Genomic DNA, 15,986 nt, shown 5'->3' on the forward strand with positions numbered 1-15,986 from the left:
ACTGAGACGGCGCACTAACAGACCACCATTACCCAGTTTATTACTGGCTAATGTGCAGTGTCTGGAGAACAAGCTGTGCGAGCTTTGGGCACGGATCTCATTCCAGCAAGAGATGTGGGACTGCTGCGTGATCTGCCTCACAGAAACCTGGCTATCGGATAAGGTACCGGACTCCGCAATACAACTACCGGGGTTCTCTGTGCACCGCGCGGACAGGTCACAGGATCTTACTGGGAAAAGCAGAGGCGGTGGTGTGTGTTTCATGATCAACAACAGCTGGTGTGATTATGCGAACGTGCACCCGGTCAAATCCTTCTGCTCACCGGACCTGGAGTACCTGATGATTAAGTGCCGGTCATTCTGGCCACCGAGGGAATTTACAGTCGTGATTATTACGGCTGTTTACATTCCCCCACAAGCCAAAACTGACCAAGTACTCAGGGAACTGTACAGCACGAGGAAACCGCACACCCAGAGGTGGCATTTATCACGACCGGGGACATTAATAAGGGAAACCTGAAGAAAGTTTTACCAAAACTCCACCAACACATCCATTTCAACACTCGTGAAGACCGGCTACTTGACCACTGCTACACCTCTTTCCGGGATGCGTACAAAGCCCTCCCCAGCGCTCCATTCGGCCAATCGGATCACCGCTCCATCCTACTCCTGCCCGCCTACAGGCAGAAGCTGAAACATCTTCAATGCCCTCTACCAACACAGAGCAGAGCAGCTATCTGAACGCTACCCCAACAGAGGACGATTATCTTGTTAATAATTTCACCTCCTCACTACGTACGACTCTGGATACTGTAGCTCCAGTGAAAACTAAGGTCTCTAATCAGAAGTACCTGACTCCGTGGTATAATTCTCAAACACAAGCAGATGACTCGTAATCTGGAGAGGAAATGGCGTGTCACAAATTTAGAGGATCATCATTTAGCCTGGAGAAATAGTTTGCTGCTTTATAAGAAAGCCCTCCGCAAAGCCAGAACATCTTACTATTCGTCACTGATTGAAGAAAATAAGAACAACCCCAGGTTTCTCTTCAGCACTGTAGCCAGGCTGACAAAAAGCCAGAGCTCTGTTGAGCCAACCATCCCTTTAACGCTAACTAGTAATGACTTCATGAACTTCTTCACAAATAACATTTTTATCATTAGAGAAAAAATTACCAATAATCATCCCACAGATGTAATATTATCTTTTAGACCCCATTCCTACAAAACTGCTCAAAGAAGTCCTGCCATTAATTAATTCTTTGATCTTAAATATGATCAACCTATCTCTAATAATCGGCTATGTACCACAGGCCTTCAAGCTGGCTGTAGTTAAACCTTTACTCAAAAAGCCATCTCTAGACCCAGCAGTCTTAGCTAATTATAGGCCAATCCCCAACCTTCCTTTCATATCAAAAATCCTTGAAAGAGTAGTTGTCAAACAGCTAACAGATCATCTGCAGAGGAATGGTTTATTTGAAGAGTTTCAGTCAGGTTTCAGAGCTCATCACAGCACAGAAACAGCTTTAGTGAAGGTTACAAATGATCTTCTTATGGCCTCTGACAGTGGACTCATCTCTGTGCTTGTCCTGCTAGACCTTAGTGCAGCATTCGAAACTGTCGACCATAATATCCTATTAGAGCGATTAGAACATGCTGTAGGTATTACAGATACTGCACTGCAGTGGTTTGTATCATATCTATCTAATAGACTCCAGTTTGTTCATGTAAATGGAGAGTCCTCTTCACACACTGAGGTTAATTATGGAGTTCCACAGGGTTCAGTGCTAGGACCAATTCTGTTTACATTATACATGCTTCTCTTAGGCAGTATCTTTAGAAGACATAGCATACATTTTCACTGCTATGCAGATGACATCCAGCTCTATCTGTCCATGAAGCCAGATAACACACACCAATGAGTTAAACTGCAGGAATGTCTTAAAGACATAAAGACCTGGATGGCTGCTAACTTTCTGCTTCTTAATTCAGATAAAACTGAGGTTATTGTACTCGGCCCTGAAAAGCTTAGAAATATTGTATCTAACCAGATTCTTACTCTGGATGGCATTACCTTGGCCTCCAGTAACGCTGTGAGGAACCTTGTGTCATGGTCCTGGGTCGGTGACCCAGTGCTTTTAGTTATCATTTTCTGGTTTATTATGATGATGATTATTATTATGGTTTGAGTTCTATGTGTTATATTCGGTCTGCCTTTGAGTCTGTGTCTCTGTCTGTCTGTGGTGTCACCCCATCTGTTTGTGAAGCTGTCTGTTTAGATCTGTGTCTTGTTTGGTTCCCCGTGTCTGAGTTTCCTGTTTTATTATGAAGGTCTCTGTCTGATGTGAGTGTGTTCAGTTTACATTTCCCCTGTCCCGTCAGCTCTGATTTCTCCCAGCTGTGTTGCCCTCCTGTCTCTCATCCCCTGATTACTGGTGTGTGTATTTAAGCCCTGTGTGTTCTCCTGCCTGTTGCCGGTTCGTCTGTGTTACTTCGTGTCAGTCTGCGTTACCCTGTGTTCCACAGTGTCCTGTTCCTCGCCTGCGTCTCTCTGCTTCTCATCCCCTTTGTCGTATGCTCCCAGGTCTATTATTTTTAGTTCTCCCAGTTTAGGTGTCTTCAGTTATTTGTCATGCCCCACTGCTTGTTTGCCACTACACCTTTGTTAATAAACCTCACCAGCGTTTCATCCACTGCCTGCATCTTGGGTCCTTCTTCCAACTCCACACGGCTCGCCTCGGCGGCCGTGACAGTACGAACCGGCCACTATGGACCCAGCAGCAGTCAACCTGCCCGAGGAGCTCCGGGAGGACATTATTTACTCGGTAGACAAATTAATTAACTTATGGCTGGAGCATGAGGGGAGAGAATTCCGCCAAGGCATAGCTGTTCGGCTACAGCGCTTAGTTTCTGGTCTCCCCTGGTTGCTCAGCTCACTTCACCCGCTCACACAGAATTTTGTTCTGAACGAGCTTCATCTTCTCCCCCTTGCTACCACCCACCCTGCAACTCATGCTTCACTCCCTGACCCGACGGAGAGTGTCCTGCCCGGCCCGTTGGTCCAGCCTTCAAATGGGAAACGGCACTCACGCCGTCGACGCCCCTCGCCCAGGATATCTGTGGTGAGTAAAACGGATAACAGCTCCGATTTGAACTTTGAGACTTTTTCTTCTGGGGTTGTTCGTGGTGTGTCAGTGGGAGCTAATTCGCAAAGCTTACCTACCTTCGTGGTAACCAATCTCTCCCAGGTTGGCATTTTTAAGAATTCAGTGAAAGCAAAGGGCTGTTGTTCTTCTGTTTCTTCTGAACCTGTTAAACCCATGTCAGCTAACCCAGGGTCTGCTAAAACTGTGGCATATATCCCAGAGACAATTAACACCAGCTCTGATAATACCAGGATTGTTTATTCTTTTGAACTGCAACCTGAAGCTCAGTTAGCCGCCCGGCCTCAAGCTCAGGTAGCCGCCCGGCCTCCAGCTCAGTCTCCTATTCCACCACCGTCGTCATCCCAACCATTGTTTCAGTCACCCTCAGTTCAGCCTCCTGTTCAGCAGCCACTAGCCCTGCATCCTGTGTCACTTGCTACTCCGGTACAACAAGCTCAGTCAAATCAATCTGAAAGGAACTGTGTTTCATCCGTTGGTTCTAAGCAGAGAGACAAACCTAATGATAATGTAATCATTCCTAAAAAGCTGGCCAGTTCAGAGACTGTGACGCGCTCCAGGGCCTCCCCAGAGGCTGAGTTTCAGCCCTCAGCCCACTCTGGACCCCTGGAGGCTAGGAACCCAGCTGAGGACTGTACCCGGCTGTCACTGCCTGAGCAGAGTCAATGCTCTGGGCAGCTGAAGTCTGCTATGTGTTTGCCAGGGGCCACTGTGCCTGCTGGTTCTGTTCTGTCCCTGCCAGAGGCCCGTGTGCCTGCTGGTTCTGTTCTGTCCCTGCCAGAGGTCCCCGCACCTGCTGGTTCTGTCCTGTCCCTGCCGCTGGTTCTGTCCTGTCCCTGCCAGAGGTCCCCACACCCGCTGGTTCTGTCCTGTCCCTGCCAGAGGTCCCCGCACCTGCTGGTTCTGTCCTGTGTGTGCCAGGGGCTTCAGTGCCCACTGGTTCTGAGACTGTTTTTGCTGGAGGGCCCGAGGAGCCCGTCTAGCCTCTTGCCTCGTCAGCTGGAGGGCCCGAGGAGCCCGTCCAGCCTCCTGCCTCGTCAGCTGGAGGGCCCGAGGAGCCCGTCCAGTCGCCAGCTGCAGCCTCATCATCCTTGCCCGCAGCAGCCTCCTCATCAGCTTCAGCTTCACCCACGCCGTCGCCTGGTCATCAGCTTCAGCACCACCCACACCGTCGCCTGGTCCAGCGTCAGCTCCACCCACGCTGTCGCCTGGTCCAGCTTCAGCTCCACCCACGCCGTCGCTGTGTCCAGCTTCAGCATCACCCACGCTGTCGCCGTGTCCAGCTTCAGCATCCTCTTCGGCATCCTCATCAGCGTCGCCGTGTCCAGCTTCAGCATCCTCTTCGGCATCCTCATCAGCGTCGCCTGGTCCAGCTTCAGCATCCTCTTCGGCAGCTTCATCCTCGTCTGGTCCAGCCTCCGCAGCAGCTTCTGCCTCGTCTGGTCCATCCTCCGCAGCTTCATCTTCGCCTGGTCCAGCCTCCGCAGCTTCATCTTCGCCTGGTCCAGCCTCCGCAGCAGCTTCTGCCTCGTCTGGTCCAGCCTCCGCTTTAGCTTCTGCCTCGTCTGGTCCAGCCTCCGCCTCAGCTTCGGCCTCGTCTGGTCCAGCCTCCGCCTCAGCTTCTGCCTCGTCTGGTCCAGCCTCTGCCTCAGCTTCTGCCTCGTCTGGTCCAGCTTCCGCCTCGCCTGGTGCCACAGGGATCACGCCACCTTCACGTCCCAAATTACCGCCTCAACATCATCGAGCATTTGTCAGGCCGCTTGTTGGGCATCATCACCACCGTGGCCGCCCTCCGGACTTCTGTTGCCACCCCCATCTTCCGCGTGGACGACCTGCTACACGCCGCCGTTGCCGTCCACACGGTCGGCCCCCGGACCTGCATTCGCGCCGCCGTTGCCGTCCGCAAGGTCGGCCCCCGGACCTGCTTCCTCGCCGCCGTTGCCGTTCGCATGGTCGGCCTCCGGAACTGAACTGTTTTGGCCTCCTGCGCTGTCGGCCCCCTGAACTTGGCCATCTGCGCCTTTTTGGACTCTGTCCCTCCGTCCTGGGCCCCCTCCGCCCACCCTGGTCGGGTAGTTTTCTGTTTTGGTTTTGGTCCGTTTTTGTGTTTCTGCTGGGCTGTCTGGAGCCAGCCCTTAAGGGGGGGGGGGGGGGTAATGTCATGGTCCTGGGTCGGTGACCCAGCGCTTTTAGTTATCATTTTCTGGTTTATTATGATGATGATTATTATTATGGTTTGAGTTCTATGTGTTATATTTGGTCTGCCTTTGAGTCTGTGTCTCTGTCTGTGGTGTCACCCCATCTGTTTGTGAAGCTGTCTGTTTAGATCTGTATCTTGTTTGGTTCCCCGTGTCTGAGTTTCCTGTTTTATTGTGAAGGTCTCTGTCTGATGTGAGTGTGTTCAGTTTACATTTCCCCTGTCCGTCAGCTCTGATTTCTCCCAGCTGTGTTGCCCTCCTGTCTCTCATCCCCTGATTACTGGTGTGTGTATTTAAGCCCTGTGTGTTCTCCTGCCTGTTGCCGGTTCGTCTGTGTTACTTCGTGTCAGTCTGCGTTACCCTGTGTTCCACAGTGTCTTGTTCCTCGCCTCGTCTCTCTGCTTCTCATCCCCTTTGTCATATGCTCCCAGGTCTGTTATTTTTAGTTCTCCCAGTTTAGGTGTCTTCAGTTATTTGTCATGCCCCACTGCTTGTTTGCCACTACACCTTTGTTAATAAACCTCACCAGCGTTTCATCCACTGCCTGCATCTTGGGTCCTTCTTCCAACTCCACACGGCTCGCCTCGGCGGCCGTGACACCTTGGAGTCATTTTTGACCAGGACATGTCCCTCAACGCACATATTAAACAAATATGTAAGACTGCGTTCTTCCATTTGCGCAACATCTCTAAAATTAGAAATATCCTGTCTCAGAGTGACGCTGAAAAACTAGTTCATGCATTTATTACTTCCAGGCTGGACTACTGTAATTCGTTATTATCAGGATGTCCAAAAAACTCACTGAAAAGCCTTCAGCTAATCCAAAATGCTGCAGCAAGAGTACTGACAGGGACTAGAAAGAGAGAGCATATTTCTCCTGTTTTGGCTTCCCTTCATTGGCTTCCTGTTAAATCCAGAATTGAATTCAAAATCCTGCTCACATGCAAGGTCTTAAATAATCAGGCCCCATCTTATCTTAATGACCTTGTAGTACCATATCACCCTATTAGAGCACTTCGCTCTCGCTCTGCAGGCCTACTTGTTGTTCCTAGAGTATTTAAAAGTAGAATGGGAGGGAGAGCCTTCAGTTTTCAGGCCTGGTTCTGCCGGAGGTTCCTTCCTGTTAAAAGGGAGTTTTTCCTTCCCACTGTCGCCAAAGTGCTTGCTCATAAGGGGTCATATGATTGTTGGGTTTTTCTCTGTATCTATGAAGCGCCTTGAGGCAACTTTTGTTGTGATTTGGCGCTATATAAATAAAATTGAATTGAATTGAATTGAATTGAAACAGGAAGCTCCAACCCTGAGGGCGGTGCAAAGTTGGTCGGACCAATCGGAGTCTATGCTGCGGGACTGTTTTGATCACGCGGACTGGGAAATGTTTCACGTGGCTGCTAATGACATTAATGAGTACACAGACTCAGTCTGCGGATTCATCAGGAAATGCATGGAAAATGTCGTCCCATCCAGAACAGTTAAATCCTTCCCAAATCAAAAACCCTGGAATAACAGAGATGTTCGGACGGCACTGGCGGCACGGAGCACCGCTTTTGCCGAACACATCGGACTACAAACATGCACATTACCAACTCCGGAAGACGATCAAAGCAGCCAAACGTAAGTACAGGGACAGGGTGGAGCAACAGTTTGACAACCCTCAGAGTATGTGGCAGGGACTAAACACAATCGCAGACTTTAGTGGGAAAACCAGCACATCGCACACCATGGCCTCTCTGTGTGAGGATCTAAAGTATTCTTTGCTAGATTTGACCCAGCGAACACCATGAGACCGGACAGTGTGCGCACCGCAGATGACGTCAGCGTGCACACTGTGTCTGAGGAGGATGTGCGGAAGTGCTTCAGGAAGGTGAACGCACGCAAAGCTACTGGTCCGGATGGGATTCCCGACTGCGTCCTCAAGTCATGCGCAGCTCAGCTGGCTGGAATGTTTACACACATCTTCAACCTTTCCCTCTCTCTGTCTGTAGTCCCAGCCTGCTTCAAAATGGCCACCATCGTCCCTGTACCCAAATCCTCCACCATCTCCTCATTGAACGACTGGCGACCTGTAGCCCTGACCCCCATCGTGAGCAAATGCTTCGAGAAGCTGGTCAGGGACTTCGTTTGCTCTTCACTACCCGACTCACTGGACCCTCTACAATTCGCATACCGCCACAACAGGTCCACTGATGATGCCATAGCCCTGACACTACATACTGCCCTGTCACACCTGGAGAAGAGAGACACGTATGTCTGACACGTAAGTCGTCAGACTGGGCAGCATCACCTCATCCCCCATCACACTGAACACTGGTGCTACACAGGGGTGTGTAGTGAGCCCTCTCCTGTACTCACTCTACACCTATGACTGCACGGCCACTAACAACTCCAACATCATTGTGAAGTTTGCGGACGACAGGTGGCTTACAGGGAGGAGGTCAGCGCCCTGACCCACTGGTGTCAAGACAACCATCTCACCCTCAACGTCGCAAAGACAAAGGAGTTGATAGTGGACTTCTGGAGGTGCATAGAAGTACACACCCCCATCACCATCTACGGCGCTGCTGTGGAGAGAGTGAGCAGCTTCTGCTTCCTTGGTGTACATCTGGCTGAGGATCTTACGTGGTCAGTACACATAAATAAAACAGTGAAGAAGGCGCAGCAGCGCCTCTTCTTTCTCAGGAGACTGAAAAGACTTAGCATAAGCCCCCGCATCCTCAGGACCTTCTATCGCTGTGCCATTGAGAGCATCCTCACTGGAATCATCACCACCTGGTATGGCAACAGCACCGCTTACAACCGCAAAGCTCTCCAGAGAGTAGTGCGGTGCCCTGAACGGATAATTGGAGGTGAGCTTCCCTCCCTCCAAGACATCTACAGGAAACGGTGCCTGAGGAAAGCGGGAAGGATCATCAAGGACTCCAGTCACCCCAGCCAGAAACTGTTCAGACTACTTCCATCAGGAAGGAGGTTCTGCAGCATCCGGTCCCGAACCAGCAGACTGAGAGACAGCTTTTTCCACCAGGCCATCAGACTGCTGAACACTTCATAGACACCTCACCCTTACTACTGGAACTTCAACATTATGCACTCCATACTGTATATAAATACCACTTGTTTTGCACATGTTCAACTACCAACCTCTGTATATTTTATATATTTTATTTTATTGTTTACTCTATTTAATTTGTAAAATATGTATATACACACACACACGTAGAAAAACACATTTAGTATACACATCCAGTAATGCATATACTCTTATATTGTACATATTGTACAGATTTAGTCATATATTTTGCTTGTTTTATGTTATTGTATTTTTTTTTTTTTGCACACCTCTGTTGCTTGTGAAGCTCGCACACAAGAATTTCACTCGCATGTACTGTACCAGTGTATCTGCACATGTGATGTGTCAATAAAAAAGTCATTTGATTTGATTTGATCACGGAGCGTAAGTTTGATAACATCATGGAGAAGCTCACGTCTCTCCAACAGGAGATTGAGAGACATGTGTCGGACTGTTAGAACAGCTTTGACATTCACAAGAGTTGTTCGCATTAAAAGTAAAAACCACCATCACTTCATGCGGCTACCACTTTGGCATCAGCTGTGATCTCAAGGCTGGAGCTGAACAAAAAAAAGCACCCTGATAACGACTGTGTTTAGACTGCTCCTTCCCATTCTATGCAAGGCCACCTGGGTTGACTGGAAGACGGTTTACTTAGCCTGGCAGGGCGAATGACACTGTCTCAGCTGAAATCTGGACACACACACACACATACTGTACTGTTCTCTCTATGTGTTAAACTCCCTGAGTGTGAACATAGATAAACAGCCAGCCAAACTCCTTTTCAAGAGCCAGGAAGGTGAGCGTACTTGCTCCTTTAATGACTCCAAACATGGCAATCATCTTGCACTGACATCATAGAACTGGAGTGAAACTAGAAAAACACATAATACAAAACTCTTAATCGATTGACATATAATCAGCAGGTAAATATATTCAGGCACTTACGCAGGAGACCATGAAATAAGTATACTGTAGATATGCAAACTGATATTACTACAAAGAAAAACAAGCAGGTAGTGGGTGAGCGTACACTTGTATCATTAGCTCAGAAGCTACACCCTATAACTGCACTTCAAAGAAGGTACAAAATAATGTCTCAAAACACCCTATTATTAATTGCTTAATATACAAAGAACTGACAAAACTTACAACTATTACTTTCTGAAGGACTCCTTTGAAGGATTGCTTTGGATTGCACATGAATTATAACAAAGGTGTAGCCATGCTTTTCCCACTGTTCTCTGCATTTTCTGCTTCCTGTCTATGCACATGTCAAAATAAAAGCCTTCTTGTCTATCCAGATGTCAAAATAAAAGATTCACAATTTTCCGATGTATAACAATAGAAAAACACTTTACACTTATTTGTGTCATTAGCATATGAACATATTGAAAACAGAACACATACACTGATATGCACACACTGATCGCCCCTCCCTTTCCAAATGCCTTCAGGGAGATCGTGGCTCAAGAGTTGGCAGTTCGTCTTGTAATCGGAAGGTTGCCAGTTCGAGCCTGGCTTTTGGGGTCCTTAGGGACTAGTAAAGCGCTATACAAATACAGGCCATTTGCCATTTGCCATTTACCATTCGATGCTTGACCCCTCTCGGGGAAGATGGCGGTCGACTGGACCAGCGCAGACATGCTGCAGGACCGGATGTGCTGTCTACACCGGCTACCCTTTACCCGCCCCTGTTGCTCGTCTTGTGTTTCTATGGTGTATTGATAGTCATGTGCTTTTTGTATGCGCTGACGTGTTTTTTTTCTGTTCTTCTGTTCTCCCTGTTGGAGCTCAGTCTGGGGGGAATTCTTTTTTCTCCTCATCTTTCCTCATGTTGTGTATTTTCCATTGTTATACCTCTCTGGCCTGTCTTCCCCATGTGATGTTTGTGTAATGTATGTATGGTCGGAAGGGTAAGATGGTGCTGGCATGGCTGGCAGGCTTAACCCAATTTCCCTCGGGATGAATAAAGTATGATCGATCAATCAATCAATCAATCCCGGCCCCTAAGAAACCGGCAAAGAAATTAGAGGGAGATCTGGAGCAAGGGAGTCAGGGAAAAAATCATAAGGGGTCTACCTCACCGGTGGAGTGGAAAATGAAAACAAATGATAAAGAGTGGGATGATGATTCGTGGGGCGGCTGGGTGACGGCTGCATTGCAGGAGGACGAGCATCCTACTAGATGGCGACTGAATTTCAGCGAGACTGAATATTAGTGTTTTTTAGTGCTAACCCTCCTCCACACTGCTCGACTCCAGATAACTTTCGCCAACAGTTGCGCCTCTACCCGACGTCACTTCCACGCACCCAAGAGGCTTCTGCGGCATGCTCGTCCACCTTCACACATAATGTAATCATGTAAGACAGGGTTTCAGGTAAATCTCTTATCACCAGTTAATCACAAACATTGTTCAATAAAGTACTTATCAATGCCAGGTGCGCCCATCCGAGTCCAAAACTCGACGGAGTATTGAGATTCAATAAACGGTGAGCAGCTGTATGGGCTCACCTCTTTCAAACACACTTTTAAATTTCGGCATCGGTTCTAAGAACAGCTTGAGCCCAGTTTAATGCCTGTCCATGTAAACACGAAAGCAATTTTAGCCCCATAAGTTTCATATGTCCTCCGCAACTGTCTAAATTGGAATTGTCACCTAGGTCAGAAATCCCGCAAGTTGTGTAACTCACCCGAGAAGGGCTCTGGTGCCGGTAAGGATCGCTCCGGGGGTTAGGCAGGAGTGGGTAGAGAAGGAGCTGGAAGCTCGGGCGCCGGTAACTGTGGAGAGACAGATGGAGGAGACTCTGCTGGGCTTACCAGAGGTATGTGCAGAGCGAGGGCCAACTTAGTGTGGCCAACTGTGGAATAATAATGATAATAATAATGAGCTGCAGCATTTGTTCATGGTGTTCCAGTGAGGACGCACTGCTGAGTGGGGGCTGAGTCCGCTGAGTCCATTGTATGGTTGCATCGTTACTGTTACAGTTTTGGCGTGGAGGACACAATAGCAAGACTCCAGGATCACAAAAGAGAGTTCTATTTGCAAGTCCACCAGGTGTATATACAAAAAGTTGCAGGGAAAGTGCTATATACAACAGGGTGAAGGACTCCAGGGAATTCCAGGGAGAAGGCACCCGCTCTCCAAACAATCCACACACACGACAGCAGGCTCTCTCTCCAACACTCATCACTCGGGAATCACACAAGGAAGAATCCAGGAGGTCTGTAGACAGGTAGAGGTGGATAAGTACAAAGCTCAAAGAAAACACTGAGTTGTTCAATTTCCTGGGCCACACGCAGGGGTCCCAACTTTGAGGGAGGAGGTACCTGGGTTAGAACATGTTAGGCAATTTAAAGCACTCAAGGCTCTTGTCTCAAGTTTTACATCACAGGTGACTGCAGATGTTGTTGGGGTGGCTGTGGCTCAGGCGGTAGAGCAGATCAGCTACTGATTGGAAGGTTGGTAGTTGTGTGCTTGTAATGTGTGGGTGTAAATGGGTGAATGAGGCATGTTGTATACAGCGCTTTGAGTACTATATAAGTGCTATTAAGCGCTATATAAGAATCAGTCCATTTACCATGCAGATCAAGGACAGGAGCAGATGGTGCCGGAGGTGAAGTGGGTGTGGGGGAAGGTGTATAATTGGAAGTGGAATAAGCCGCGGTGGACAGGTCCATTTGAATGGGTGACCAGGACCTCACATGCCGTCCAGTTGAGAGGGAAAGGTGGCAAAAGAGCCTAGGAGGTCCGAAAGGCTCTGGATAAAAAAGGGGGACTCGGCTGAGACCCCCAAAAACATATATCCTCGCCCGGGGCAAAATAATCCCCTGATCTATTCAACGAACTGAAGGGTGGTCAACTCCTGAAGTTGAAGAAAGAAGACGAGCAGAGAATCACCCGACCCAGAAGATAAAGGTCATTTCTAAGATAATGAATCTCCTTAGACAGAGGTTCTAGTCTAAGTACAATGTAAGGGATTGGAGAAGTGATCAAAATTGGGTTGCGGGGAAATTGGAGAGTAGTGGGAGTTTTAGGGGTCATTATTGTCGTTACTGTAACTGTGATTTTTCTTGCATGTGAGTTGCCCGGAGACAGACTTCAGATTACGCCAGTCCATGGTGAGACGAACCAATCGCAGCACATCAGATAAAACCGACACCTGTTTAAATTATTACGGTGGCCGAGTTGGACTACGTGGCAGGGTCTATGACTTCGTCCATGTTCAATCTCTGTGCAGCCATACATTATGGTGGCCGAAGTTACAGGACACATGATATTTGGGTCTTATTAAATCTCATTCAATCATTTCTGTCAACAGGGGTGGACACGGTTGAGCGGGAGATGTGCCCGGTCGCAGGTTGTGGGTACACCAAAATCAAGGGAGCTGGGGGGACAGGTTTTATATACAGCGAGATTTTAGGACCCCTCAGAATTTAGTGACTTTGTCGTTGGGGAACTGGATGGCTCCGCCACCCACGGGGATCGCCAATAGGCTGGTTTACTTTAGTTAGGAGTAGATGTTATCGGGGATTGTCCATATGGGGTGGTCAAGGTGAATTTTAGAAGTTCACCACAAAATTTGTCCTCAACCCAAGTAAGAAAATTAGTAGAGAATTTTACAGGGATTACACCAAAATGAAACTTAGACAGCTGATCTCTATGGCTACTGGCTATAGGGATAGTAATTTGTGGTTAGATGTGTCTGATTGTGTGGCCTGTGCGGTGGCCAGACCACATTTGTTTACTGAACCGGCACCCCATTATCTGGAGGACCGTTGGGGATTTAAGTGTATGCTCAGATTAATTATGGAGGCGGTTTCGAAGGGCATCTGCACCACATTAGCCAGTCTGTTTCCCCCAATTGATAATAAAACTGTAATAGGGCCATTCACACCGAGAAAAGCAAATTATACCTGTTTTAACTTTACTGTTTCTGAACCTTCCAGCTATAAGCTCGATGCCGTTGAAATTCCAGTTGATTGGTGTGTGGAGGTTTATCCAGTCAGGGGGACCGCCTCACGGGATCAGGACACATATATTGGTCCATGTGCATGATCTGGTTTCTATTATTACTGTGGAGGATATCGCTTGTTTGTGAGAATTCCAAGGGGAACCTCCGGCCTGTGTGCACTAATGCAGTTGGGGGCTCCATTAATTCTAGTGGGTGAAATGGGGGTGTGACTGGGTAAACCCGGCACTGCCCAACCTATGTCGAGACGTCATGTTTTGAGGAAGCGTTCGACAAGCTTGTTTGACCTTTCTGTGGGGTCACCAACGTATATAAACTGTATTGGCGTGCCTAGAGGAGTGCCAGACGACTAGAAGCTGGCTGACCCAATTGGATTTGAGAATTTGCATTTGATTGCAGGGCTTATCCCAATTACTCCAAATAAGAATGTGGACCGTATTCATTATGTCCACTACAATATGCTTAGATTGACAAATTTAATCCGTGACACTGTAGGAGGATTTGCGGAGCAATTAGGACACATTTCTCTTATGGCTGTGCAGAATCGAATGGCATTAGACATGTTGTTGGCAGAAAAGGGGGTGGGGGTGGGTGCGAAGTTGGATGATATGTGCTGTACTTTTATTCCTAATAATACAGCCCCTGATGGATCTGTGTAGAGCGATGGAAGGCCTGAAGAACTTATATGAGCTCTCAGGAGTCAATAATCTGTTGGGGGAGTGGATGATCTCTGTCTTTGGGCAATGGAAGGGTTTTATTGTGTCTATTATCGTTTCTTTTATCTACTTTTACAGCTATTCTGGTAACTTGCGGTTGTTGTTGTGTGCCTTGTACCACAGCATTATTGGTCAGGTTGATTAATCAGGCTGTTGGTGGATCTGATACTTGGGCAGCCAACATGACGCCATTCTTGGGAACTAGGGAGAATCAATGTGCTGACATTTTGTTTGATGATTTGCAGTAGGGGGGGATGTTAGAATCAAGTTGTGTGACACAGTAAAGGAACACAACACAGCAGCTGACACAGATTTCTTATGGCCACGGGCCGTAACACCCCCCTTCCCAAGATCAAAACATCTCCTCTGTAGATGTTTTGACAGTTATGGGAAAACATCTACATCCACTAAGTTTGGGCAACCTTGTTAATAGTCATTATTTTCCTGTATAAATCATCGGTTGTTACAATAAAAAATGTCAGTTAAATATACAGTGGGGCAAAAAAGTATTTAGTCAGCCACCGATTGTGCAAGTTCCCCCACCTAAAATGATGACAGAGGTCAGTAATTTGCACCAGAGGTACACTTCAACTGTGAGAGACAGAATGTGAAAAAAAAATCCATGAATCCACATGGTAGGATTTGTAAAGAATTTATTCGTAAATCAGGGTGGAAAATAAGTATTTGGTCACCTCAAACATGGAAAATCTCTGGCTCTCACAGACCTGTAACGTCTTCTGTAAGAAGCTTTTCTGTCCCCCACTCGTTACCTGTATGAATGGCACCTGTTTGAACTCATCATCTGTATAAAAGACACCTGTCCACAGCCTCAAACAGTCAGACTCCAAACTCCGCCATGGCCAAGACCAAAGAGCTTTCGAAGGACACCAGGAAAAGTATTGTAGACCTGCACCAGACTGGGAAGAGTGAATCTACAATAGGCAAGCAGCTTGGTGTGAAAAAATCAACTGTGGGAGCAATCATCAGAAAATGGAAGACATACAAGACCACTGATAATCTCCCTCGATCTAGGGCTCCACGCAAGATCTCATCCCGTGGGGTCAAAATGATCATGAGAACGGTGAGCAAAGATCCCAGAACCACACGGGGGGACCTGGTGAATGACCTGCAGAGAGCTGGGACCAAAGTAACAAAGGTCACCATCAGTAACACACTACAACGGCAGGGAATCAAATCCCGCAGTGCCAGACGTGTTCCGCTGCTGAAGCCAGTGCATGTCCAGGCCCGTCTGAAGTTTGCCAGAGAGCACATGAATGATACAGCAGAGGATTGGGAGAATGTCATGTGGTCAGATGAAACCAAAGTAGAACTTTTTGGTATAAACTCAACTCGTCGTGTTTGGAGGACGAAGAATACTGAGTTGCATCCCAAGAACACCATACCTACTGTGAAGCATGGGGGTGGAAACATCATGCTATGGGGCTGTTTTTCTGCCAAGGGGACAGGACGACTGATCCGTGTTAAGGACAGAATGAATGGGGCCATGTATCGTGAGATTTTGAGCCAAAACCTCCTTCCATCAGTGAGAACTTTGAAGATGAAACGAGGCTGGGTCTTCCAACATGACAATGATCCAAAACACACCGCCCGGGCAACAAAGGAGTGGCTCCGTAAGAAGCATTTGAAAGTCCTGGATTGGCCTAGCCAGTCTCTAGACCTCAACCCCATAGAAAATCTGTGGCGGGAGTTGAAAGTCCGTGTTGCTCGGCGACAGCCCCAAAACATCACTGCTCTCGAGAAGATCTGCATGGAGGAATGGGCCAAAATACCAGCTACTGTGTGTGCAAACATGGTAAAGACCTATAGTAAACGTTTGACCTCTGTTATTGCCAACAAAGGTTATGTTAC

Source organism: Diplotaxodon limnothrissa, linkage group LG16 (genome assembly GCF_057381915.1).
Source record: "Diplotaxodon limnothrissa isolate DT_005_m linkage group LG16, D_limnothrissa_male_GT1.1, whole genome shotgun sequence".
Taxonomy (NCBI): Eukaryota; Metazoa; Chordata; class Actinopteri; order Cichliformes; family Cichlidae; genus Diplotaxodon; species Diplotaxodon limnothrissa.